The 27932-nt window shown below is 39.3% G+C and overlaps 1 long non-coding RNA gene across 2 annotated transcripts; it reads right to left on the reverse strand.

The window, feature by feature from the left end:
• Positions 1–55: 55 nt before the first annotated feature.
• Positions 56–27866, reverse strand: LOC128812150 (uncharacterized). Of its 2 annotated transcripts, XR_008438621.1 has the most exons (5): positions 27624–27866; positions 25793–25858; positions 845–910; positions 444–527; positions 56–355 (listed from the first exon to the last, which is right to left on the reverse strand). It is a non-coding gene; the product is annotated as an uncharacterized LOC128812150 (long non-coding RNA). The 2 variants fall into 2 exon arrangements; XR_008438620.1 differs by lacking the exons at positions 56–355; positions 444–527; positions 845–910 and adding exons at positions 17354–17442; positions 20420–20532.
• Between the last annotated feature and the right edge of the window lie 66 nt (positions 27867–27932).

Consider the following 27932-nt stretch of genomic DNA (forward strand, 5'->3'; position numbering starts at 1 on the left):
TTTTATTATTATATGCATTATTAACTATGCTAGCAGCAGGACATAACAAATGCAAAATACTTGTTCAGGAACACTACTGTTTCCAGCAGGGAATAATTAAGAATGCATGTCAATAACATTTAGGATTCTAATGAATAAAAGATAACCCATGCAGGCAACTCAGAGACCTGCATAATTTTCTCCAAGAAGGTTAAAATGCATGATGAGTGCCTAATTCATAGGGAAGCACTTTTGGGTCATATATTTCAATAGCAGACAGGATGAGATCAAGGTTCAGGTAATATACAGGTTTGAAATTTCATCTTTCCTGCAGGAAGCCTTCAAAAGGATGTCAGAAATCTTCAGTGCAATTCACCTGAAAAGCAGAAAATACCTTGCAGAGGTGGCATTTTAGACCTTCAACACTTAGCAAAGAGAATATATATCAACATCAGAAACTTTACCTCTCATTCTTTGGGAGCACTGACTGCATTTCCCCAGCTGGATTTGAGTTGGTAAACAAGTGCTAAGCACAGCTATGTTCCAATCTCCATAACAGCAGCAAATGAAAGCAGTAAAGAATGTGACCATCAAACTGACCTTCTTTCAGACCCTCCACCATTCCTCTAATTCTCCTAATTGCCAGATGCAATTTAGTTTTACATCCCAAAACAACCTTGATTTTATTTTTTTCTAGAAAAACAGCAAAGGACAAAATGTGTTTCTGTGGCTCAGTCCATTTAGACCACATCATTTGCTTTAAACTTTGCTGTCTATGGCAAGTGTAAGCTGTAGCATTATTGGCTGAATCTTGTTGGATTCCACACCACAAAATTGTAACAGTGTTATTAGGAATGGCTCCTACCTCTTTAGTACTGTTCATTTTAATTGGCATTCTGCAGGCATTTTGAAGGCAGAGGTGAGATGGGGACTGTGGGGAGAGAAAACAACAAAGAAAGCAAGTGAAGGCTGTGATTGTAGAGAACACAGGCTTAGACAGCCAGGACTCAAAACACAGGCATTGGTACACAGATCCATTTGCAGTGCTACCTTTAAAACAGCAGATTTAAAAATTATCAGAAATTTCTAACACAAAAAGCACAAAGAAGACTAGTTTGCTGGTTTGGAATTTTTAGATGCCTGCCTCTCAGTTGCATTGATAAAACCAAATGCCGAAGTGCAGCTGATGTCTTGGCATCACCTCCTCCCTTATGCAACTGAATGGTTTTCCCAAATTTTAAAAAAAATTTCTTACAACCTGAACCAAACCTAGAGAATGTAATTGGTTTTGGATAAGTTACAACTGCCCTCCCTAGCAAGCAAGCAGACAGCAGCCAGGATTCCATGTGAGGCACTCAAAGGTTTCCAGACTGGCATCAGCACGTGGGAGGTGCCCAGGCACAGCCAGGCTTCTTCTGCAGGCTGGGACTGTTCAGGGCTGGTGCAAGGCACACAGAGGAAATAAGGGGCTTTGTGTGGCCCATTTTATCACTTGTAGAAGAAAAAAAATAATTTTTCTGTCAGTTTTTGTCAATACTGTTCACGATTATTTTCATCTCGTAAATGATTTTAATCTCACCTGGCAGCTTACCTCAACCTTTATGCCTTTATCCATGCAGGGACAGCCACTAACTAGTTTTGTTCCTATTCCAAGCTGGGGTAAGCTACTACAGAGCAGGATTTTAGGCAGCTTTACCTCTATCCCTGTGCTGTTGCCTAGACTACAATAGACTGGGTTTGGCCAGATTGGTTCCTATGATGGATGGGCACAATGAAATCTCTTCTGCCCCTCTGGGTACTTCTTTCCCCAGCAGCACAGTTCCCTCCCTAAGAACAAGCCCTTTCCCTTAGCCCACTGCCATGTCATGTGTAAAGTGTTTGGTTTTCCTCGTTATAGTCTCATCCCATTTCTTTCTCTTTCAATGCAGTTTCTTCTTCCTGTTATGAGGGAGATTAAATTTTTGTGTCCAGTTTTACTGTATTTGCTGTATTTTTTTAAAAGATGATGGAGTATTTCATCCATAGGCAGTGATGTGAATTTAACTTGGTTCCAGGGTCCTCCAGATTTCTAAACCTAGCTAATGCATTTCTGATCTTTTCAAGCTCTCAAGGACTTAGAACAAAACTCAGAAATATTATCAGAGCAAACCCTAAATTTAAATGCCAGGGAGTGAGCCAAAATAGTCTTACAAGCATTAGTTTAAAACCCTCAATTGACATGTTTGTTTAAAGGCAGTATTCAAGGTGCTGCTTGGCCACAGGAGATATAATTAAAATAGTGTTTCAGACAGGGAAAACAAAACCCTTCAAGCTGATCTCTTAGCCATGCTCACTAACTGCAATGATTTAGCCCAGGGAATATGTGATGATACTTTTACATCAGAGCTTTTGAGGGCATTTTTTAAAGAGTAAGCATGTGGTGGAGGTATATCGGGCAATTTGACATTGTAATATTGTCTGATCTCCACCAACCACATCCTGCAACCAACAGCAGGAAGCAAGGCATCAGCTGGCAGCTCTAAATTCATATTCCAAAGGCTGAGGTACATTTCACAAGCCATCTGTGGCCTGCTCTCAAAGGGACAGAAGGCACACAGGAGTGCTTGGAATTCTAATGAGTGCATTGGCTTGTCAGTGCCCTCTGCACTGGCACCCTGTTTCCCTTCACACTCCAAGTTATTTACCTTGAAAAGACAGCTAAGGACCTGTGCTAAGTCACCCTCTGTTCAGCCAAGGTGCAGTGCTTCCTGATATCCCAACCATACGCCTGCAACTCTCCTTTTTCCTTTCCTTCTCTGAGAAGACAGAGTTTCTTGCTTGGAATTAATCTAATGAGGATGAAGAAAGAGCCTCTTTGCTAAAATTAGAGTTAGAGAAATGCCAGATAATATTTCTCTAGTTTCTGAGAAATTCTACACAGCACTTACCATAGGCCAAGCAATAACTTACTTGATTTTTCTATCTTTTCACTGTCCAATCTGTGGACTCATGTAAGATTTGTCACTCTGACCATTTCCTGGAGATCTTTCAGAAGAAATTGTTACTACTCCTGAAAAATACTCTGGAAATCCCAAACAGGAACAGGATGACAAGAGAGGAGCTTCACTACAAGCAGAATAATTACATTAGAATTACTGTGGCACAACTGAAGACAGTATTTGGCCCTAAGTCTCTGGTTTCAGGCTGTAAGTGCAAATGTCTTTCTGCAAACAGCAGTTATACTACTTTCCAGCAAATTAGGCAACATTCCAGGAGGACACTTGGGTTTACTGGAAATGATCTTTTAATTCTTTGTAAATGAAGGACTGAAAATTATGGTCAGGTCAAGAAGGTCTGGGGTGCACTTCAGAATGTAGATCAATAGCCAGAAAAATTCCAAATAGACTCCCAGCTAAGTGTCAGTGCAGATTTTCCTCATGAAAAGAGTAAAGTGCTGCTCTATTGGCAAACTCATTATTCACTACTTAGCAGATGCAGTAATGACTTTAGGCAAATGTGAATATTGAACCTGAAAGGTCTCAGTACTATAAGCAGGAAACAAGCAGAAATGACAGTTGTGTTATGTCTTAGTCTCTCAGAGGGCCAACAGAGCAGAAAACAGGAACTCAGAATTTGAGCAAATTGTTCTTCTAGTGCAGAACTGTTCTAAGAGTAGAGGGGTGGAATGTGAAGCAGAAAAAAACCCTGTGAAGTACTTTCCTTGTTTACTGTGCCTTTCTTTCCTGAAGAGAGCAGGGGCCCCGTGAATGTGACACAATTTCTAGTAATGTGCAGGGCTGGATGGGTCACACAGACTCCTACACCCCTGCTACACCACTGGTGAGGGAAAACATGAACCATGGCTTCCTGCACAGCAATGGCAAGCTGAGCAAGGAGCATGGCCTGGGGAGCACACATGGAAGTCTGCATGAAACATACAGACCACACTTCATCAGCCAATGGCCTCTCCTTTGTGTAACAGCCTGAATAGCCACCTGGGCAGAGCTGGGTTATTCCAGGAGACAGTGCTTCTGACAGGTTCAAAGCTTCCCTAAAGAACAGAACAGATTCTTTTGCTGGCCCAAAAGCCCTTTGAGCAGCAAAGCCTCAGTGCTGTCATAAAGCTGGTTTGGGGTGGCAATGAGACAAGGCCAATGGAATAGAAATGGTCAGTAGGATTGGTTTAAAAGGAAAGGAAAAATGAAAAGGATTCATTTGGGACCTTGGGATAAGCTTGAGAACTGTGAACAGCAGAGTCAGCCCATAAATTTTCAGACAACAGCTGTGGCATCAGCAAGCTTTTTGGGGTTTGCAGAAGGCTTTTAATGACTTGAGTAAGAAAACTGCTTCTCCTGGAGCTCCATCTCTTTGCTCTTCAACAATTCTGTGAGCAACAGCTGTTCCTCTATCAGCAATGCCCTGAGGAGCTGGGGCTTGCTCTATAAGCTGAGAAAAAAGTGGGGCCAGGAGGAAGGTGTCTGCCCATTTCCCAAAGCACCCTCTCCCTCAGCTGGGGCAACATCTGGATTGTGCTAAGCCCAGTCTCCTTCAGCACAGGAGACAGCCTCCCATGGCCCTACATTCCAGCTTCTGTGCTACCACTTCAAACTGCTGAAGATGTAAATTACTCAGTCTGACAACCTCTACCCAAAAGTGGAAGCCAGTCTGCTGTTTTTCAACCAAGAGAAACATTTCTCTGGAAAATGAGAAAGTAACCATTTTTTAAGATGAGCTGAAAGAGGGAGGAGGGGGTTTATGAGGAAATTGGCTCTAGAGGACAAATATAAAAATGTCCTGTTGCATTGTGGATATAGATATAGGAGGGGAATGTAGGTGGTATTCCTTAGTGAGACCAATTTGCAAAGATAGTAAGTCAGAAAAAGAAATGAGAACCAGAATTCTGTCCATTTTCTGTACTATTTATCCTCCCTTGAGGTAGGAAACACCTTGTCTTTTAGAAGCTGGCAAATCTACGGACAACTACTGGAATTTGAAGTTATCAGACCAGGAAAAGTAAGAAAAGCAGTATTTTCTGCTTAATACACTGATATTTCATTGTAAAATAGATTTTATTCACCTAGCAACTCTATTTTGACTTCAGTGCAGTAAGCAAAGGTAAACATGAAGAATCACTTCTAGAACTAAATGGTACATGAAAAGGCTTAAAAAGAATATTTATTGTAAACATATATTGAAAAATCTACCATTCAGTGTTTGTAAGAAGTTTTTTCAGCTTCTGACTAGTGAATTTTTTTTCACAGGAGTAAATATTCATCTTCAAATACCGTAGGTTTCAGGCAATATTTTAAATTGTTCTTGGTTAGTTTGGTCTTTGTTGTTTGGTGGGTTGGTTTTCTACGTGGTTAAGAGGATTCATGCTACTTCCAAGGTAGCTAAAGTCTGTGAATGAAAGTCAATTGCCAGCTTCAGAAAAAGGACGTAGAAGTGAAATTTCTCTGATTTAAAACAAAGACTAGCATCCTGGTCATTCAACTTAGAACTCTGCCACAAATCTTCTTACCAGATCAGAAAGATCTGAGGCAGTGGGTCCAAACAATTTAAAGAATTGTACTCTAATAGTCAAGATGTTGAGGAAACTTTCCTTACCACTGCATTCTAACACACCCCCAGACTTGGAGGTCAGTGACACTCTATAGAGCAATCATTAGGTAACACCTCCCTCGTCCACTGTGCCTGAGACAGGTTAAGATGTTGCTGTGCCTATAGAAAAATACTGAACACTAAGGAATACATAAGCAAAACTTAACTGAACCATTCCTTTAATCCTCTGGTAAATCAAAACTGAATTTCTAGTTGTACAACCCAGCCTGCCCTGTTGCCTGAAGTTTCCTGGGATTCCTTCATATGAACAGTTTATTTCCCTCCCATCATTCAGTGTGAATAAAATAAATTTAGACATATAACATTAACTGACTAGTGAGATAAAAATCTCAATGCCACAACTCAAGCCTTTTCTATATCAAGCCTAGGGAAAAAAAGTGAACAATTAATATCCATGGCATTAATATAGGTAGAAGGACCTGTCACAACCACCAGCATTGATTCCCAAAAGCAACATCCCTCTGCCAAACACTTACATATTCTCAGCCCAACAAGAAAATTGCAGGGAAAACTGAAGCAGTTGAAGGCCACTCTGAATTCTGTCTGATTCTGCTTTGTTTGCAAGTGAAAACCCTTGTTGCACTATGGCACAGAACTGTCCTCAAAAATGTTAGATGGGGTTGTCATTTCCCAATAGACTGGGGGAAGCTGCTCTGGAAGAGGCTGTATTTTAATGGCACCTGATTTACTGTCATGAGGGCAATGTGCTGCAGATCTTGGCCTTAGTTCAATTTAAAACTGGAAACACCAGAACTATAACTAATTTAGCTAAGGGGAAGCTAGAGTAAACTGTGCTTTCTAAAAGCAGTTATTTTTATGATGTGTGAGGGGGAACCTTGCTGTTTCCTTCAGCCATACTGAGCAGACAGTTTAAAAAAGAAAGAAAAACTTGCACAGGGGGGAACACTTCCCAGGCCCCAACTCCCTTGGGATTCCCTCTCCTTGCATGTAAATTTTAAATGCTTGTCATGGCATGGATTAATTGAATAGGACTGTTTTTGTGGTGTCCAAACCACAGTGCACATCACCATTGCTTCATCTGTGTAATTTCCTTTGCACACCAGCTACTGTTCAGCTCTGTATAAGTAAGTAAGTAAATAAATAAATAAATAGAGCATCTCACTGCTTCAGTAGACCTCTGATTGTTGTAGATGCCAGCGAACCCAACAGGAAGGATGATGATGTCTGACTCCAGTTCAGAAGGCTGAATGATTTCTTTATTATAATTATGCTATAATACATTAATGTACTATATAAAGGAGGATACTAAAAACTACATGCTACTTTTTCTAACTATCATATCTCACTAACTCACAACTCGTGACCTTCTCTCGAGAGTCCACACACAGGTGGATCTGATTGGCCCTCAGGCCCAAACAATCCATGATCCAACCAAGTGATCACTCCAGGTAAACAATTCTCCAAACACATTCCACAAGAGAAAAACAAGGAGCAGAAATAGAAATTGTTTTCTCTTTCATTTCTCTCTGTTCGCCTTTCTGAAAAATCCTGAGAGCGAGAGAAATGTGCTTGCCACATCTGAACACTTGTCTACAACCATTTTCTGTGTCTTTCTTAAATGCACAAGCAAAATGTGCCATCAGTAGGAACAGGGCAATCTTTTGTGGTTTAGGATATGGCAAGTGCAGAAACACTTGGCATTTTGTAGTGTCCCTGCTCACTAACGCTGGCGTGCCCTGCCTCCCTGTGGTTACTGCTGTCCTGGCATATCACAACGTGTCCTCACAGCTCAGAGGAAATCACCTCCTGCAAGGATTGCCCGAGCAACTCCTTCTTTGGACTTGTTCAAGCCTGAGAATATTTTGGAATAAGCCAAAGGATGTTGTGGAGGCCAGGAGCATCATCAGTGGCAAAAAAAGCATTTCAGTAATGCTGGAGTTTCTCTAATGCTTCTCTGATTATGAACAGATATTAAAAAATACCACATAAAGTAAGAAGCATTGTAGTATAAATTAGCTGAATTCTGAGCTCGACTAATTAAATTAAATTTACTCTAAATTAACATATTAATATTTCAGGGCAAGGTTTCTCAAAGGAAGCATTTATAAATCTTTTGGCTACAATTTGATTAAACCTCTCTTTTTCCAGCCTAAAGCCTTTTTTTTAGCACAGGTATATCATGCATGTTTTCTTTCTAGTTAAAGGCTGTTTGTTATTAGCCTTTCCCTTTGATTTACAACAAAGAAGAAAAACAAATTACTGTGAATACTGAAGCACTTTCAACACTTTAGAACAATTTTCATTATTATATATCAACATTCACAATTGATTGCATAAAACAATCAACTGTATTTAGAACGTTTTAAAAACTCATTATTTCTCCTGGCCCTTGAAACATAGCTCACAACAGGTGATGATCTGTAGAGCTGAATTTTCAGTGTTATACCATGGATAGCTTTTAATATTTTTGACAGGCCTTGCAAGGGCTGAGCTCAGTCTCACTTCTCTGCACCACTAGAGGGCAAAATGTTCTCACAGAACTGCTTAAAAAGACAGAAAAATACATTCAAGATGTAAATTTTGGAAGTACAAAAGGTGTCCTGAAAACAAGAGGATTACAAAAATAAGGAAGAGAGATATTATAGTCCCCAAAATTTAGACAAAATAGAATTGTGTATTTGGAAGCCATGTATCTTCTTTAGCCTGAGATCCTCTGTCTGCATTTTTCAGTTATTCTAGAGTTATCAAACTAGAATAAAATTCTTCTATAACTGCAAATAAATAACAATGCCCTGTGGGATGCATGTCTGTCTCAACTTCAGGAAAATAGTTTTAGTGCACTATATTTTGTTCTTTGCTAATGACTTAATGCTCAAAATATCAATAGGCCATTAATAAACAGAGCTTCTACACACAATTCCTATCTGTTAATGCAGAGTCTAAATCAGATCTGCACAGATGTAAGAAGATTTTTTTTTCCCCCCATTATTAAATATTTGCTTAAGGGCCAGGATAGATGAAGAAAGGGTTTTTCCTGCCTCCACATTCACACATGTACAGACCACGAGCATTTGGACAACCTGATGTTCCCCCTTCTCTCAGCACCTCAGTCTGAGAAGGGCTGTCCTCACCTACAGAGAACAATTGCCTCCACCACTGTTTGTGTTAATGTGTGGCATTTTGGTAGCATCAAAAAGTGAAATGTGAATTCACCTATATTTTCACCTCAAAGAGTTCCCCCCAGATGAGGATAAGCCAATTAATACTTAAGGATATAACAGAAGTAGAGAGAAATCAGTGTTAATTGGTAAGTCAACACTTATCACCTGAAAATTTTTCCTCCAGTGCTACCTAAAAAAAATTATCATAGTTTTAAGGCTTGAGTCCTCCCTGAATAGTTTTTTTTATTCATTTCCTGTAACCAACATAAAACCAATACAGAAATTTTAGTCATTATTCTGAATTTCCTCTCTTAAGCTTTTACTTTCTCTGTGCCCACACATGAAGTTCTACAGAGACTTTGCACATGTTAAAGTAAACCCAGAGCTGCCCATTAAGGGCAACCTTTTACCTTTCTCCATCCTAAGTACTGGGGAAAAAAAAAGAAGGAAAAATTCTAACATAAATAAATATTTTGCATCTGAAAAAGGGATAGATGAATCCTTCTCAAAGGAAAGTGGCCTGGAACTGATGCAGATGCTCTCTCATGGCTTTTGTGTAAAAGACTGAGTTCAAATGATAAGTTGGAATGAAATTTTGGATGTAGCAGCATAGAGAGGAGGACTGGATTGAGATGAAGTCCTGTTTAATCCAATTTAGTAAAGTTTTACATTTAAATTGGTTCCTGTAGTAATGGTAAAGGAAAAATAAACTATATCTGATGTGTTTAACAATAACATGCATGTATCTGATGTGTTTAATCATAAGAAGTATGTTAGTCCCACAAAAGGGTCAAAGAGTTTTCAGAAATTGCAAAACAACAGGCCCTGCATTGATAAGAAAAAATGGGATTTCTTTCTCTTTACAAAGCAGTATTGCTAGAATAATTCCCCTACCAGTGCTTCTGTGAGTGGTGTTCTGAGAAAACTGGTCTGAACTGGCTCTCAGTCATTCACATGTCCTACTTTGAGCTTCTCTGGCCATGAGATTGAGTGCATCTTTTAATTAAACACTGGTTTTAATAATTCACTGGCAGATTTCTCAGGAACTGCTGGTACTAAGCTCCTTTCTACTATATTACTCATACCCAGATCAGAGAGATAATTGATGCCCAGATCCATCAAGACAGGCTGTGCAGACAGGGATGACTTGCACTTTTAGTGGTCCAGTTCTTCACACTAGGAGTGCTGGCTGCTGCTTCAACACCACAGAACAGCCATGAACCTAGGTGTCCTCTTCATGCGGGATACTTTCACCAAAATAAAAAATATTATCTTCCAGATACCTCATGAGATGGACTGCCCTGCTGGGAAATAGTGCAGTTCAGAATGGATCTCAGCATTGGCACCCATGAGGAACCAGTCACTCCAAGTACAGCAAAAATGCAGCTGCTGCTTCACCTCCTCCTGCAATTACTGATGTAAAGCCTGCAACACATGAGGCACAACTGCTGCCTAATTCAATCTGAGTAAATCTTTAGATGCTTTTCTGCTTCCTATATCTGAATCAGAAGAATAAGGCTATGTAAACATCTGTTTTTCTAGGACTCTGATATCTGAGTCAATATAAAGAGAAAACATTTTGAAAAGTACCATTTTGCTGCTGTAGAAATCCTTGCCTTGCCCATATCTTAAGTACAGCATGCAGATATGGTCTCTGCATCCCAAAGACACAAATTAATTAACAGAATGTAAATATAATAGAAAGTAAACATATCAGAAAGATGTGTGGCAATATTTCCCAGGTGTGCATAATTCCCAGAGCTACAGTGATCATGTACACTGGTTTAGAACCAGTGCCATTGTCCTCTGTTCTTTAACATAGCAGGGAGGATTGTTGGCTACCTTACTTGATAGAAGGAAAGTATTCCCACATAAGATTGACCTTAACTTTGCTAATTCCTTCCCTTCTCTGTCCTATTTATGTTGTTTCCCTGGTGTAGTGTATTTTCAAGGATTGTGCCTGACAGCCTGTGATTGATTCAAACTGGTGTGGCTACTTCATGAAAACTGGATCTTATTAGCTTAAATCAATTAAAAAGAACATGGGATTCTAAGGAGGAAATAATACTGGAGTAAAGGGATTTTTTCCCTGAGCCAACAGTATCCCATTAATTTATTTTCAAATAAATTATACTATTTAATATTAATTACTCAGATAGAAAAAGGACAGAAGAATACAACTGGCTGAGCTGAAAGCCACTCCCATGGAAGTCTTATTGAGTGCCACTGATTTAATTTTGGACAGGCTTTTGAACAGGCTCTCACTTTCTCTAGAACATGCATTCTACATGTTTATTTGAAGAAATCTGACTCAGCTTTTTAAAGCTGGGTATTGGAAATGAAAGATTCTCCCACAGAGCAGTGGATTCTGTACAGATAAGTGAGATCCAGCTCCAAGACTTTCTCAATGCCTTGTACCTGCAGCACTACCATTTTCTGTCTCTCTTCCACACTGCACCCAAGTGTGTGGCTTTGCACAGAGCTGGCATGAGCCCTTGCCTGATGAGTGCTCTTCACAGAAAGGAATTGTTCTGCTAAATTTATAACCTTTCTTAAAGACACTTCCATTTTACTTTTAGGGAAAAAAGTACAGAAAAGTCTGAGAAGGTCTGATTACTTCTGAAGGTCAAATAATTAATGTTCTTGATTTAAAGGAGGTGGCTGCAGTAAATTAAAATATCTGTAAGGTTCTAGGGTCTGTATTGGGGAAGCAGGAAAGCAAAATACTGGGAAGTTGCCAATTGAATCGTCCAGAGACTCTGCAGCCAGGACTGAATTTATAAACAGTAGAGGAAATTCTGCTGTCCCTTAGGCAACAGCTCAGCTGCAAGAAGTGAAGTATGAAACCTAATAACCCTGAGCTTGCAGGGCCCAGGGCATCAGTCATATACTGCTTTTAGAATGTCCCTCCTTCTAACTGGATTTATTTCAGTGACTCAGTTTTTAAGCCCCCATTCAGCAGTACCCAAATTAATATGCACAACTGGGAATTATAGGAGTAGGCCAAATTCAGCACTGTGAACTTGGCATAGCTTCCAAAGTTAGTAGAGATCTGCAACAGCTGAGAATGTGGCTCACTGACCATTCTCCATAAATTTATGATATAAAACAGACCAGACAACCTGGGAAGCACCTGGGAATGCTGGAAATTTGCAGTGGAAGTTAAGAAGGATCAGGTTTACACACACAGCTTGTTTGCTTCAAAGCCCAAATCTTGGTAGTTGTTTTCATTCATACCATTTATGCCACTGTCTTTATTGTGGAAGGAGACCTGCTGATCAGAGCAAGTGAAAAGAGAACCTGTCCTCAAACATAGCTTCTGATTTCTAGTAGAACAGAGGCGGGAACTAGAGTTTAAAAAAATAATCTCTTAAAAATGTAACTGAAAAAATACATCTTCCCATACCTACATTCTATAAAGGGTTGCTTTCTTTCCCAATCTGCTGACCAGGTAATGCCACCACAGCAGCCATTTTTGCACCTGAAGTAGCTTTGTGATATAAATAAAACCAGGTATGAGTGAAAATTAATTATACCAAAAGCAGAACTGATGTTATCAAAGCAATTTCAGAGTGCCTTGGGGATCAGTGAAGTGTGGGTCTATTTTAGTAACACTGAGAACCAACTACACTATTACATTTCCCTGCTGTTGTGGTCAGCAAACAGCACCAGCAAATTCACTGCCTGCACTCATCAGCAGCACCAACCTGCTCCTTTCTGCGTGTTCCCCACAGGACTGAAGGGGGAAAGCACAAGCTGCACATTTTTGAGCAACCAAAATGACTCTTTTTCCTTGCCTTGCTCTTAACTTGGTCCAAGAACTGAGCAAGTTGGGCAGATCTCAGACTAAGCCAAGGAAGTTTTCAAAAAGCAGCTGCATCTGCCTTAGTTTGTTATCTCTGGCTAAAAACCTGCAGTAACACCATCTTGTAGATGCTGGTATTGCTCTGATTGAAGGCAAACAATTCATGCAGTATTGCTTCAGGTTTTTATACATTTAAAGGCTTGTGCTGCAAGGCATGTTTTGAGTCAGAGGTTGGTCACATTTTTTCTTGCTAAAAGATAAGTTTCTCTCATTTCAGCCCTTGCTAAATCTATTTGATATTTAGACTATGTAGCATCTGATTATTCTGGTATTAAGGTTACATTGAGTCAAAATTTTCAGAAAAAGCATGGTTAGCACATGAATAAAATCTTTCTAAGCAGCCATTGTTCGATAAATGACATCTTTGATCCAGATTTCTTTATAACTCACACAACAGGGCTTATATAATTTGTTACTAATATTGGAAATTAACTGTGGGGTTATTAAAAAAAAACTGTCTCCATCTTTACATAAAAAATACTCAGACTAAGAGGGGCTGTGTAATTCTTCCAATTTCTTGTAGAGATGTCTCTGTGAGTAATGCTTATGAATATACAAATTCCACTTCATATATGCTCTGCTATCAAAGCCCTGTGAAGTCAGCAGAAGCAAGCCTGCACAGACTCCAGGTGGACTTCAGAGAGCACAGTTTTGCAGTCCTTTCAAAGGGGACTTTTTCTGAAGCAAAGTTAGCATATAGATGAAACTACTGTTTTTACAGCATCTAAATGTGCGTTATGTGTCAAATGACTTAAAATATGCTGTCAAATAACTCTGGCTTGTACACATATTTAGCCACTGGCAGAAACAAGCAGCAACTTTCCAAAGGCCACACTTGCTAGACCCTCAAGATCAGATCTGCTTAGTAGTGGTAGTAGTAGCAATACTGTAATAGGAGTAATTTGATTTTTTAAAATGCATATTTAGTAAACAGAAGGTAGTGTTACAATGCTTTTGTAGCTATCTGTTCAATATATGCCTCACACACCAATCTCAGGGGTCTTGGTGTTTCTGTTTTACTCACCCCAGTGCTGAGGAGCCTTGCAATATAACATTTTGTGCTTTCACACTCCCTTCCCCAGCATTGCTGATAACAACACAACTGGCTGGTTTTCATTAAAAGATTTTTAAAGAATTTATACAACACATTATTGCATTACTGTTTTTAAAGAGGCTGCAGTTTCCAGCTCTGCCCTGCTGAAAGGCACCATGAAACACCAATAAAGCACATGCCTGTCTGCTTTTGGCCAAATACATCTTTGCTACAGCAAATTCATTTTAGGCCCTTTCTACCACAGGCTGGACCTGCTTCCAGCTGAAGTTGGGCTCAAAGTGTGTTGTTAAACACAGTTTAAAGCTTGGCAGAGAGGAGCTCAAAAGCAAGATGGAAGGCAAGTCAGACAGGTGAAGGGTGGGGAAAGTACATTAGGATTTAATAACATCAGCAAAAGAGAATCTGTCAGTATCTTTGTGCTGGTTGGCAGTTAAAGAGTTCAGGATCAACTACCATATTTAATTCATATTGCTGTAGATTCATTTGCTTTGATGAAAAGCTACAATTTGATAACTGCCTGGAAAACACTCTTTCCAGTACAAGTTCTGCTTTGCCTTATCATGAGTTGTCAACACAACAATTCTCTTCAGAGCTGTTGCAGGTCAGACAGGGGCAGAACATAAAGGCCAAATCCAAATCCTTCTACATATCAAAAGGAGGGGAAGACTACAGTAGCCCTTAACATTATTTCTGGCCTAAACTAGGACTTCTGATTTCCCATTTTGCAATTTTTAAAAAAAACTTATTTTTTCCCATAATCTCTATATGTTTTTCCTAGATAAGCTCTAAGATACATCTGTTGAGAAACATTTCCATCTAACTTCAGAGTGAAATACAAGCTTTACACAAACATGCAATCTAACTCCTGAGGGAACTCACCACACCGCAGGGCAATCAAATCCACTCAATCTTATCCTCAACTTTGTTCATATCAGACTGAGAACACTTTGCCCTTCACCTCTGTGATTTTTCCAGGCAGCCCATAGAACCACTCCTTCTCTCTGGTCCTCTCTCACAGTGGTGATATTTTCAGCCAAGCTTTCCCAAAGCAGATGGAAGCAGTGAGCTTGTTTTGCACTGCTACCAAGGATCTTCCTCTCAAGGATATCAGCAGCTGTTAGTGATAGCAAATCCAAAGTTCAAACAACTGTCTCCATATCATTACTGTTCTCCATAAATCTCTCTTGGATTTTGAAATCAAACAAGTCAACCAAAACAAGGCCTCTAGCTACTCTTTGCATCGAAGAGCTGTTTTCTCTGAGTTTTAGTTGTTCTCAGGATTTTCAGCTAAAGAAAACACTTTGAATATAATCTCTCATATTGGTCCATAAAACAAGTTCTGTTTGTGTTAAAAATTGAAAGGCCACTCAGTGCTTTCCATGAAAAAAATATTTTCTCTCTTAAAAATCAAACAGTGCAAAAGTAATTTACCAATAAGAAAAAAAAAAAAAAAAACAAACTTCAATGAAAGTGAAAATACTCAGTGTTAGTAAAGACCCAACATCTTGAGCTTAAGCTGTCTGACTTCCTGTCCATTCACTACTTGACATTTTCTCTCTTCCTCTTTGAGTTATAGAGGTTTTAACCAGATCCTACCCAACTTTAGCCAAGCTGGCCTCTCCACCATTGCATGTTCTGGCAATCCTGTCACTTAGAAATTACTACAGTCTATAAAGTTTTAGGGTTCTCAGCTGAAGTACTAGCAGGGAAAACTGCCTTTTAGAGAAGTGCTGCAGCACAGATGGTAATAACAAATGTGACTCAAGGCAATGACTGTGTGCATAGGAGAGGGAAAGCAGCAAGGGCAAGGGGAAAATCTGGAACAAATCAATGTTTTATCGATGTCCTGCTGAAAAACCTACCGAGCTTGGTGCCTTCTTTCTCTGAACACATGGCTGAACTTTAGGTCCAGCAGAGCATGCAGTGACTGTTCTCATGTTGCTATGCACTTCCTTGAGGAAGGAACTGACTGGTGAGTGTGAGGACAGTCCCCATGCACTCACCTGTCCTACACTCACTTCCAGCCCAAATGCTCCCCATGCACAACAGCTGATGAGCCACAGCATGACCACAGTCAGCAGCCAAGCAGGAGAACAGAAAGATAGGGAGGGAAAAGGTATCAGCTCATCTGTCCTATCTTCTTGGAAGTACAAGCTGGTTCTCTGTGCTTAATAGGGTTTTAAATATTTCCTAGAAACTTGTCACTGAACCCAGGCCTTATGGGTGTTGCTGATTAAAAAAATAGTTTTTCACATTCTTCAAAGCACATCTCAACATAACTAATGGTACAGCACTAATCCTCCTCTCCCTTGGCATTCATACCTACAAGAGGTCTACGGACAGTGTATTTATACTCAGTACTGCACTAGAGCTTAGCCAAACTCAGACTTAGCTCTTTAGAACTCCTTATTCTTTAGAACCTGTGCAAATTATAATAAGAATATTTGCTTTTAGACTTAAACTTCAAAATATCAGACTGGCAGTTTTAATAATACAATTACAGAAGACTAAGTCTTTGTTCTGGTAGGTTTAATATACCAGAAATTCAGGCATACTGGATGCAAATGCATGCCTGCAAAATAAAATTTATCATAATCCAGTTGCAAAGCTAGTCTTGGATATTTTGATGAAAATCTGGACACATACCTTTAATGCTGGTCATTAAATCAATATGAAGCCCTGACTGTGTAAGTGCCCATAATATGACCCATTCAAAACGCATGTTTCATAAGAGTTCATGAAAAGGGCATCAAGCAGTGTAAGGGCAGAAACAGGCTGCCTTTGCTCTGAACCTTCAGGAGTAACTCACCAAGCCTTCCCCTAAAGCATCTGCACACTTATGGCTTTGGGGTCACCAGATGTGCTTGAACCACTTCCTTAAAGCTTGCTAGTATGAATGTTTCAAAAAGGAAAATGAGAAAAAATACCATGCATTGAGCTATTCTCTTCCAATATAGCCCCACATAGATGCTTTTGCAACACACTTCCACTGCAGTAGCTTATGTAAGTTAATACTACAATAAAAACATACATTCATGCAGTTAAGGAACTTAATTTACTGCAGTTTTCTCTGTAGTCTGGATTGTGGCTAGCAAAGGGTTAAAACAAGCATAGACAGAGCTCCAGGCAGTAGAAAGCCAGTTTGCACTGCTAATTCATTTGGGGACTCCAAGGGAACCTTTCCATCTTCTGCTCTAATATGTTAAAAAGTGGATGTGTCAGACATAAAACAATCTGTGCTCTTGCTGTAGGCACTTCCACTTGCAGGGCTCTTGCAGAAATGTTGCTACAATGGGTCTGCATTTGCTCCAAACCTTGCCTACAACACTGACTATGCACAGAAAAAAACCAGCTTTCTTGCTTTGCATACTTGTCATAAGAATGGAGAAAGGAACAGGGAGAGAAGAAGCATCAGAGAAAATGCAGAGACAAGAAGGCTTTGACTGGCTCAGCACTTAGAGAAATGCAGCCTGTCCCTGCTCCTCTCAGGAGGCTGGAACAGGAGCTGCTGCCAAGCTCTGCACAATCAGTAAGTTTCCACTCTCTAGCTGCATGAGCACACATTTTTGTCTCCAGGAGGAATGTGAGATCATCATGTGAATAGGAAGAGTGCAGAGTCCAAAGGGCTCCAAGCGGGACAGGCACAGATATTGATGAAAACAGTGTATCTAGAGAAGTTGAAAACATCCCTGATAGGAAAAGGACTTTGTTTTATTAAGATAAATACAGGAAAGGGAACCGCTGTCAATTACAACATCTCCAGTTCCAGGTCATGGAAGCACTTAGCACTGAACCACTTTTCTGAAGCCAGCTGGTTTTATCTGAAAGTAAATGCCAAGAAAAGAGGATAAGCAATATGTCAGGTCAGATCTTAGTTGTCCCACTTCACCCTGAATTCTCTGTAAATTTAGAACCTCCCAAAAGCCGTCCTACTCTTTTTCTCTCTTATAACATTTAGTAATTTCACCCTTCTATATGGAAAACTAGAAGTTCACTGGTTAGACTCCCTGCACCTAAACCTCATTGCCACATTCTCTCTCTCCCCTTCCTTTTTTTTTTTTTTTGTTGTTTTTTGTTTTTTTTTTTTTTTTTTTTGTTGTTTTGTGCCATTGGGGAAATGGGAAGACAGTGGTATGACCATTTCAAGTTTGGGAAAGAGACCACAAACACAAGCCATGCAAGGTTCTTGAGTTCAGAATGAAATAATCTTCAAGTACTTTTTCACTATTTACTGTTTTATAGACTTCAATGGAATAAAACTCTTTTATAGTCAGAAACAACACAAAAACAACCAATCCAAGTGAATTTATCTACCAATCCAGACATCTCTGTGTGAATAATGCTTGATATCTTTCACTCAGCCTTATTCCTGATGTAATTCTGTACACAAACCTCTCTCTTGGGTGTAGAAATATATATGGCTTCATCCATCTCACAGCTGGCTCTGCCTTCTTGCAAAATTACTGTGCAGTATCCAGTGCAATGTAAGAAATCACTATCAACTACCGGAGTGCGTTGCCTTTTGGCTCACTTTTCTAATAAGGTTCCTGTAAATCCTCTGAACTACAGCCAACTGAACACATCTGTTGTTGAGCAGAACACAACCCCATAAAGAGGCACTTCTCTCCTTTGCAAGCCCAAAATTACCAGCTCTTGGAGTCAGAACAACCTGCTTCCTACTTTTGAGGACAAACTCCCTGCCAAAGCACTTCTCAACAGATATTCTGATTCAGCACTTTCTTTTCCTGTCAAACAACAGTCTCAGCAATGGCACCTCTACCTACTGGAGACATCATTGCTTGGGGCCTATGAAACATGACTGGCAGCCAAAATATACACTCAACAAAAACAGAGATAAAACCATGGTATTTATCAAGACTATTAGATTACAAGACAGTGGAGGAAAAGAGGATATTAAAAATAAAGGTCAATGGATAAATATTGTAGTCTCACCCACCATAGAAAAGATCATTGTTGGCAAAGACATTTAGGAAATAGCACACTTAGGTTCCATTAGAGCCTGGAAGTGACACATTGAAGTTTGTTCAGTTTTATTCAAATTGAAGTATTTCCTTCACACATATGTGCATCACAATGAGCTTTCATTTTGAGTGTTGAAGTCATGCTGAAATAACTGGGAAGAAACCACTGGAAAATTAATGAGGTTGAAAAAAACCAAACCACTGTTTTCTGTGAAGAAGGTTTGGACACTGACATATTCACTCAAAATCTACACTCTGTGTTCTATGAAATAAGTTTGAGCACTGAAGTTTTCACCTGCCATGTCTGAATTATATTGCTTATAAACACAACCAGTGATTTGGCTGCTTCCTCTAAAGCTAAATTCACACACCCATTTAAGAAAGGGAAACATTATTGCACTGGAAGAACCCTGCTGTTTATCCTGATTTTAATTGATGTCTCCATTATCTGACCTCTCAAAAAGGCTACAAAAGCAAACACCACAGTACATGTCTGACTCACCTACTCTCTCCCTGCCCAGGCTGATTTATTGATTGCAGTTGAAGATTAGCCAACAGTGAAGTGCAACTGATGACACTCTGTGTGAATTAGGTTCCACACAGTCTGAGGAGCTGGAAATGTCACATTGTTTGAGGATGCTCAGTTTTATTCCAGCTGAAGTATTTCCTTCACACACACACACCAATGAATCACCTCCAGAACAGTGAGAGAAGTCACTTATCTGACCTGGTGGAACATAAGCCTGTCTTTTGATCACCAAATAGTTTTGGGTTTTACAGACTGCTACCTAATTGCATATCATTAACACCATGGTATGTGCTCCTTTCCAGCATTACATACCAGTACTGCTTAAAATATATGAGCAACATCCAACTCCAGCTGTAACATTCTTTCTTTCTTTCGAAAATGAGGAAATTGTTAGAGCTATATTTCTAAGTATTCTATCTAATTTTTTTCCCAGAATTAGGCTGAGATTGAAAATAAACTTCCACAACAACCCATTGAGATATAACAAGCAAAAAAACCCCCTATGTTTCTGAAATGGCATCAGCAGCTGGCAGTGCTGGCAAGTTTCTCATGCATAAAAATTTCAGGATATATTTGCCATCTGATTTTAATTACGGTTCCTCCAGTTAGAAAATATCACTAATAACTACAAGCAAGAAGTGCAAAAGAGAACAATTTTCAATATATCCTCACACCTTCAGTCTTTTCTGTCACTAAGTGACTGAGGAAAAAAAATTGTATCTTGGACTTGGTCTAGGATGGAATTCCTAAAGGCAACTCAGAGAATTAGAAAACAAAAATCCCATCTGTTCACAGCAAATATAAGTTTAGTGATATTGAAAGTCTCACTTGTATCACTTAACATATGCTCAGATCTCAGGATTCCCACCTCACTCCCCCAATAATTTAAATGTATCACTGCAATTGGTTTCAGTAACTCTCTTGCATAGTATGGCATGAGGGTCCCTGTAAATAACATGGACCCTTTTTCTTGGAATGTTCACCAATGTATTTTGAACTACTTTTCCCACCTATATTTCAAAGGTGGTTTGAACACACTGTTAATAAGGGTTCCTTCAATAGCTTTTTTTATAAAGTGCCACCCTCACATTTGTAAGGGAGTTGAATTATAACCTAGAGGCCTTGTTTCAGTGTTTTTTGTAAACAATAGGAATGCAGTGCTCTTATTGTGATAAATCCTCAGTACTTGTCAAACCCTGAGAATAATACATTCTTAATTTAAGTTTATGTTTACCAGAAGGAAGCAGCAGACATAATAACCTTAAATCCAACTCACTATTAGCTTACTTTTCTGGAATTAATTGTTGCAGAATGGCAAGTAACTTTTCCTCCAAATGCTACAAATTCAGATTTTTGAGAAGAAAGCCAACTACCCAAGTACTGTCATTCAGTGCTTGTTCCTTAAAAAAAAAAAAAATAAAAAAGACCAGAGGTTAAAGCCATTCAAAGAGACCTTTACATATTGTTAAAATAAAAACTTGTCATTTTGTTACCAACATATCTCAGAAGCCCTCTATCAGTATCTCTACCACCATCCCAGACATGCAGGGTCTACATATACTTGACAATTCTTTGAATGAAGTTGTAATGCTTCCCTCTTCCATCCTCCCTTAGATATCAGAATTGTCCATATCAATTTCTGAGGATTATTTCAACATCCACAATGATGACTTTATGTGAGTATTCATTATTTGAGTATTCTTATTCATTACACCAACAAACCAATAAAAAGACTGTGAAGGACAGTGGGAATGAGCAGTAGGAGCTGGGCTCCTACTCCTACTTCACCTTTATTCCAGTGGGGATGTCCCTTCCTTCCTTTGCAGTGACAGATGGTGGTTAGGAAGGAGAGCTTGGTTTAGAGTATTTGGCAGTATCTTTTTAAAAAAATAATTCAAAACATCTGCCCTAACAGAAGAGAGACAAGCCTCAAATTACACAGCAAAGCTCCCCTCAGACTCCACTTCATGAGAAAATATGGTCAAATATCTCAGAATTTCAACATTGTGCTCCATTCTGGATAAAATACAGTGACAGGCAAGGAATCAAACTTCCACTAATTTGAACTCAGGACTTGTAGAACACAGAAAACAAAGTCAGTACTGTACTACACAGCTGGATTTAGGAACACTGAATTCTGTTTGGAGACACTTGAAGCACATGTGCATTGCATAATCTCACACAGACTTGGCTTTGTGAACACATAGACTGCTTGGCACACATGGCAAACTAAAATCAAGATAAGAGTCAAATATAACTGGAAGAAAGAATAAAGAGTATATTCTTAGCCAGAAATTCTTGTATTTTGAGAGATGGAAATTGAAAATAACTTTTTTCAAAAAGAGACAGAAAATTTTCTAGTATGATTACAAATAGGGGGCTTTAAATCTAGGTCACCACTGACACTGGGTTATGCAGAGATTCTATTTCATTTATGGGGATAAATACATCATGTTTTATCATAAAAATATAATAAATTCAATTTCCTCATGACTTCATGTCATAGGAAAAAATTAAATATAGTTGTTCCCACCACAGTGACTAACAACCTAACTCCAAATCCAGTCAAAATTTGAAAAATTAGTTTGTCAAAGCCACCGCCATCAAATCTCACTCATGTCACATCACAAAAAAACACTGCTCTTTCCACAAGGCTGATAAAATCAAAGTCATTCAAGCTGCAATTTCATCAAGGCTAAGGCACATACAGCATGTTATGAATGAAACTACTTGAGGTTCATTGTGTCTAAACTTAGAAAAAACGCACAGAATATTTTGTAGAGTATTTTCAAAGAACTAGGGAAAAATAACTCACTATATTTGATTAGAGAACACTTGAAAAAATAAGTGAGCTTGTGCTTCACAGGAGAGGAAATAACACTGAGAAATGAAGAGTTACCAGGGCTTTTTATCTGGGACTGTGGTGTATCCCCAGAACTTACGTGAGCCCACTTGTGCTAAATAAATTCCAGAACAAATGGGGATTTCACCTGTTTGACCGGATGCCCTGTCCCAGAACCATTACTTGCTCATCATAAATCTTGTTAAGTTGTTTTAAAGGTCAAGTAAGTCCTTGTAAGGATCCTTGAAAGTAAAGTGCTTCACAAATTCTTGAATAAAATAGAGCAACTTGTAAGCGTTCCTTTTGGTTTTGTTAAACATCTTTTAAACTGGCATTGCTTACACTGTAAGTAGGTTCTTTCCATTTCTTCAAGTGCCTTTTCTAGGCAAAGGAATCACTTCCACAGGCTGTTCAGGGGCAGAAAATCAATTACAATCTGACCCTTTTCAAAAAACAAACCCAAATAAACTTTGGTCCCCCACCATTTCTGGAAGTAAATGAGACTGTCAGAAGAATCTGGAACATGATAAGACATTTCCATAGCCTACAGGAAACACTGAAACTTCTTACAATGAAAATAAAATTTGAAATACTTGCCCCATTAGGATAAACAACCTGTTAATAATACTCAGCATTTTCCCTTTGTAGTAGTAGCTGATGTAACAGTTTTCCTTCTAATTATGGTTTCTATACTTCAAAATAGAGACTCTAACTGAGCTTTGTGTCATGTGCATAATATCCAGGAAACAAACTATACTGTGCAGCTACACACCTGAACTTCCAATGAATTATCTCTTGCAGAAAACAAAGACTCCTGGCAATATTTCTTTAACTGGTTCATTAGCAATAATGAAGCTTATGTCTCTAATGTACACCTGGGTCAGCAAATTCCTTGTCCAGGCTTAGACAAGCTGGAGAAGTAACATCTTCTCCAGATGGACATTAATTATTAAACCACATTTAACTCACTCCCTAGGCAACTGCCAGTGGCTTGAAAACACTTCCATAACCTCCATGCACATCTAGGATAGGTGGGTTTGCTCAGTTGTCCAAAGCAGTCTGTTCACATGAAACACCAAAGGCCAACACAGCCCAGAGAGCAAGGGGTGCTGCTGTGATCCCTCCTCTGCACTGAGACCCAGCCTCTCCAAGAAACACAACAGCCAGGTGCAGGCAGTAACACACTACTGCTAAGCTCCCTGGATTTGCTTACTCCATATTTGCAAAACCTATGCAGTCACAGTCACACATTCATTCACCTTTTCTAAATGAGTTCCACTTCCTTCTGCCTTTTGATAAAAAAAAAAAAAAAAAAAAAAAAAAAAAAAAAAAATTAGAAGTTCTGTTTCATTTAGAAGTGAATAAATTTCTCAAATATTTGAAGTTTTCCACATCAGGAAATTTATCTCTGAGCCATGGGACATTGTTTACACAGCTCTTTCAAAATAAGCTAAAGACAGAATCCCTTGCTATGGTGATGGGCTAAAACAGAACTGCATCTTGGATTCACACCTTTCAAAAGAGGGATGCCTTGACAAGGTAACCCACCCATCTTGCCACAATTTGGAAGTCAACTGAGCATAGGGTGCATACAACACTAGAAAACTTTCATTCTACCCTCTAGATGCTGTAGAAAATCACATCACAGACTCTCACTTTTTCTTCTCTACCTGAATTTATTCATGACTCCTGGTGACTCTGCTAATATTGACCTTTAGCTTATGTAGTATTTGACTGCTCTGGTCTCCGTAGTTTATTGCTCTGACAGATGTTTTCAGCAGAAATCATCTTTTCTTAGCCTTTATTTACCCAGTCTAAACCAAACAAATCTTCTAAGTGTTCCTTGATATGATAAGGCATCCATTTGGCAGATAATCTCAATCACTTTTCCCTACACCTGATTCTCTGAATAAACCAGCTGTAAAAACTGACAGCTTGTCACTGCTGACCGTGGCTGTCATGAGGGCCAACCATGAGGAAGTATCTCCTTTACTCTGTAGTAAGTACCTGCACGTTCCTGTAAAACCCATATACCACTCTCCAAGTCCTCATTTACATGGCACTTATATCCCCATCCCTTTTTTAAAGATCAGCTGCTCCTCTTTTCTTCTTTCCCTACTTATTATCCTTTTTTCCTGTCCTCCTTTATTTTCTGAATATTATGTAAGCTACAGATTTTAGATAAACAAGCAACTGAGCAATAGACTTACAAATATGTGTTTACAAATGTGTATTACAAAGGTTTTTATGTCCTCAAGGAACAGAGGCTGCTCCATTTTCAAGCAAAAGAAGGCCTACACAAAGTATAAACAGTTGTTTATCACACCCTCCCTGCTGGCTTTCTTGGTCAAAAGGTTATTTCTAAATCTGTCACTGAGCTGTAGAATGGTTTTGATTAAAAATCTATCTTGTCTCATTCTGCTTCCTTAATTGTGAAATGGAGTTTAAAATATAATAATAAACAGATTGGTAGAAATGCATTGATATAATTGAGGCACTTTTTAAATCTCCCAGAGTGGTCAGATTTTGCTAGGATAGAGTAGATGTCTTGTACTTTACACCGTTGCACAAGTTCACTTCTACCATTTCAAAGGAGCACTACAAACACACTCATTTTGTTCACTTTCAGAATCAGTACACTTTATGAGCTAAAATATTCCTTGTAATATCTTGCTATGATTCCAGATTCACAACCTAAAATATGTCCAACTCCTGACAACAAAAACCCCAATTTCACCATTCATGCTGGTGGTATTTATCACTGGAGTCTGAGTCACACAAGTCAGAAGGCAAGTTATTTATAGGACAATCTTAAGATTTTGGGATTTATATGTCTAAAATTCTTCTCCCTTCATTGAAAAGTTCTCTGAACATACTAGCAGAGAGAAAAAGAACACTATGTGAGAACCAAACCACCATTTCTCTTATTTTGAACAGTTTATGGAAACAAACTAGATAAAATATCAGGAAAATTGTATTTAAAAGGGGGTAAAAACCTCAAAATCCACTCACCCCCACAAAAAAAATCTCATACAGATCTCATATGTACTAAAGAAACCCATGCAATTTCTTCCCAGAGGCTTACTCTAGATCTAAATTTAACCTTTCTACCTTCATTAGCAATAATGAAGCAGCTCAATTTCTCAGTGTCATTAATAAGCATGAGCTCAAGTCTCATTTCTAAGCCAGACATATCAGGAGATTACTGCTGGCTGTTTAACAAGCTGTACTTCATCCACTTACAAATGTTGAATCAAATTGCTTTTAAAAATGCCTTCCATGGCACACAGAAAATAATTTGAAAAAAAGGAAGCCTCAGTCACCCACTACTCCTTTTCCAAAGCACAAAAGTTGTCATTTAAGGTCTAATGTTAGCCTGACTTTCTTGTGAGAGCAGCTCACCGTTCTCCCTCTTGGAGTAACAGCCCACTCACATTTTGTTGCTGCCAAGTCCTCAGGCTTTACCTTGCTTTGTGTACTTGTAACGAGGTCTCACCTGAGCTGCCCCTGCAGGATCACCTACCTTTAGCCATTCCAGTTTGGGATGCATTCCCAACACTTCACCCCCTGGAATTTACAACCTATGACAGTTCTTCAGGCACAGACAATTTCTGTCAGTACTGATTCTGGCCCTGAGACAGCATAGATGTTAAGCCTTGGAAAACTGTGCCTTCCAGGGGGAATATTCCTTCTTCACTCCCATCGCACTCCCTGTGCAGTGCACGATTACTCAATCTTATTCCATCAGAAAGAAATACAGGAGAACATCACACATCCTCAGGAAAACCCACACCAAGTGCAATTACACAAAACATTACCTTGTGAACTTTAAACAAAATATGGCATAGTCTCTGACAATTTCTCAGATTATGAGTGTTGAGTTCCTACAAATAAAAAAACATGTAAAGAGAAGAACATGAAGTTAGTGGTCACAGTTTTGTGAATAGTCTACATTCACTCACTCTTCCAGAAGCTCTTGAAGTATTAGAAAGACTAAAGAAAATGAACATGAAGTTCTTATTCATACAAATCTTTGTAACATTGTATTTTTATTTAAAGTATCATTCACAGGCTATTTTCCCCATTGTCCAATCAATAAAGGGGTTACCATCGGTTGCAATATTTTAATAAATCACTTTTCTTTAGGTTACTTCCTGAAATGGCTCCTAGCTCTCTCCAATGGGCCAAAACACACTCTGAAGGGCTCTTTTTGATAATTTCCTTACTGCTGGAATTACTCATTTCAATGTAACCTCAATTGTACATGATTGCACTTTATAGCAAGAACACAAATCTTACTTTTGTCAGCTCTCAGCCCCCCATGCACAACACTGCGCACACAGCAGATATCGGAGGTGTGGCAGACTTTCATATTTTCTTTCACAATTAAAACACTCAATATGCACCCAAGGGTCCCACAACCACGGGACACTGAACCAATACAGTATTCCACACACAAAACAAGGAATTGGGGTCTTATAAATGGAAGGAATGAAACAGGGTGTTAGAGCAGGCTGGGATATGGATTAAAACTGTTAGCAAAACAAAGTGTAAAAATTTCTGGCAAACAATCAAACGTAACAGCTGTAAAGGCACCAACACATACAGTGAGAACTTTTAGCAGACACACAGCAGGCAGTAACAGTTGTTAGCACACACACAGAAAAGAAACACCTATTTTTTACAAAGTACACAAAACAACACATACAACAATGAAACTCAAAATTCCAAGACCAAAACCAATAGTAAAAGTCATCAGACTTCTTTTGGGGACTCTAACCCCTTTGTATTTCTTTCAGGGATTCCAGCCTCTTTTTTCTGGGACTTGAACCCCTCTGTATCTCTTTAGGGGAGTTCTATATCACTGTAACATCATCACATACACACCAGAACTAATTTACATTGTATGATCTCATGGTTATTAGACAGTTCTTTAGCACTGCACTTGCACCTCCACAGCTCGGGGGTTGTTGGGGGCCTTTGATGAAGGCTCCCACGGTCGTCTTCTCATCTGAATTTTTCAACTTTGTCCTTGGAGCATGTGCACTTACAGTGTTCTTTGGTCTGTCTGGTCTTAACCAGCCTAAATTCTTTGTTTTGTGGCTAACTGGCTTTGCACTCATCAATTTTTCATTAGTACTATACTTCTCTATCTCTAAAGCTATCCACCTGGCGAGTTTTTTTTCTTTTTTTGTCTATTCAGCATTAAGCAACTAGTTAACCATATATTAGCCATTGCATTGTATAAAAAGTTATGATTTCAGGTTATATAGGTATAAAGAGCTAATTCAGGTTATATAGGTATCAGGTTATACAGATATATAAAAAGTTATATTGATATCAGATTATATAGATATATCAGGTTATATTGATATATAAAAAGTCATGATTTAGGTTATATTGGTATCTTATAACTCAAGCTACATAAGCACCTTGTAACTTTGATCTAAGTTATATAGGCATCCCTTAATCCTTAAATTTTTGAGGAAAACCAAGATGAAAGCCACTCAGTGAGCCAGGATACTCCCTTCAGAAACAGCCAAGGAGCAGTGTTTGAGTGCCTCTTTGGGGAGATGGGATTGCTTCAGTAGCTGAGGATGACCCAGAATTCAAGAGTAAGAAGAAACAAAAACTAAGGCCACCACACACCTTACTAATGCTGCTGGTTTGGGGTGCTGAGGGCACTGGGGCTGTTTTCATACCCTTTTCCCCACATTTTCTGCACTTGCTGGTTGTCCCCTTCCCAGCCCCGGCGGCTGCGGGTGATAACAGAAGGGCTCAGGTTGGAAGGGACCACAGGGGGCATCTGGTCCCAGCTCCCTGCTCAGGCAGGGCCATCCCAGAGCACAGGGCGCAGCACTGGAACCCCACGGACAGTGCCCGCCACGGACAGTGCCCGCCACGGACAGTGCCCGCCACGGACAGTGCCCGCCACGGACAGTGCCCGCCACAGGCGCT

The sequence above is a fragment of the Vidua macroura genome, chromosome 10, assembly GCF_024509145.1.
Source record: "Vidua macroura isolate BioBank_ID:100142 chromosome 10, ASM2450914v1, whole genome shotgun sequence".
In the NCBI taxonomy this organism is placed as follows: domain Eukaryota; kingdom Metazoa; phylum Chordata; class Aves; order Passeriformes; family Viduidae; genus Vidua; species Vidua macroura.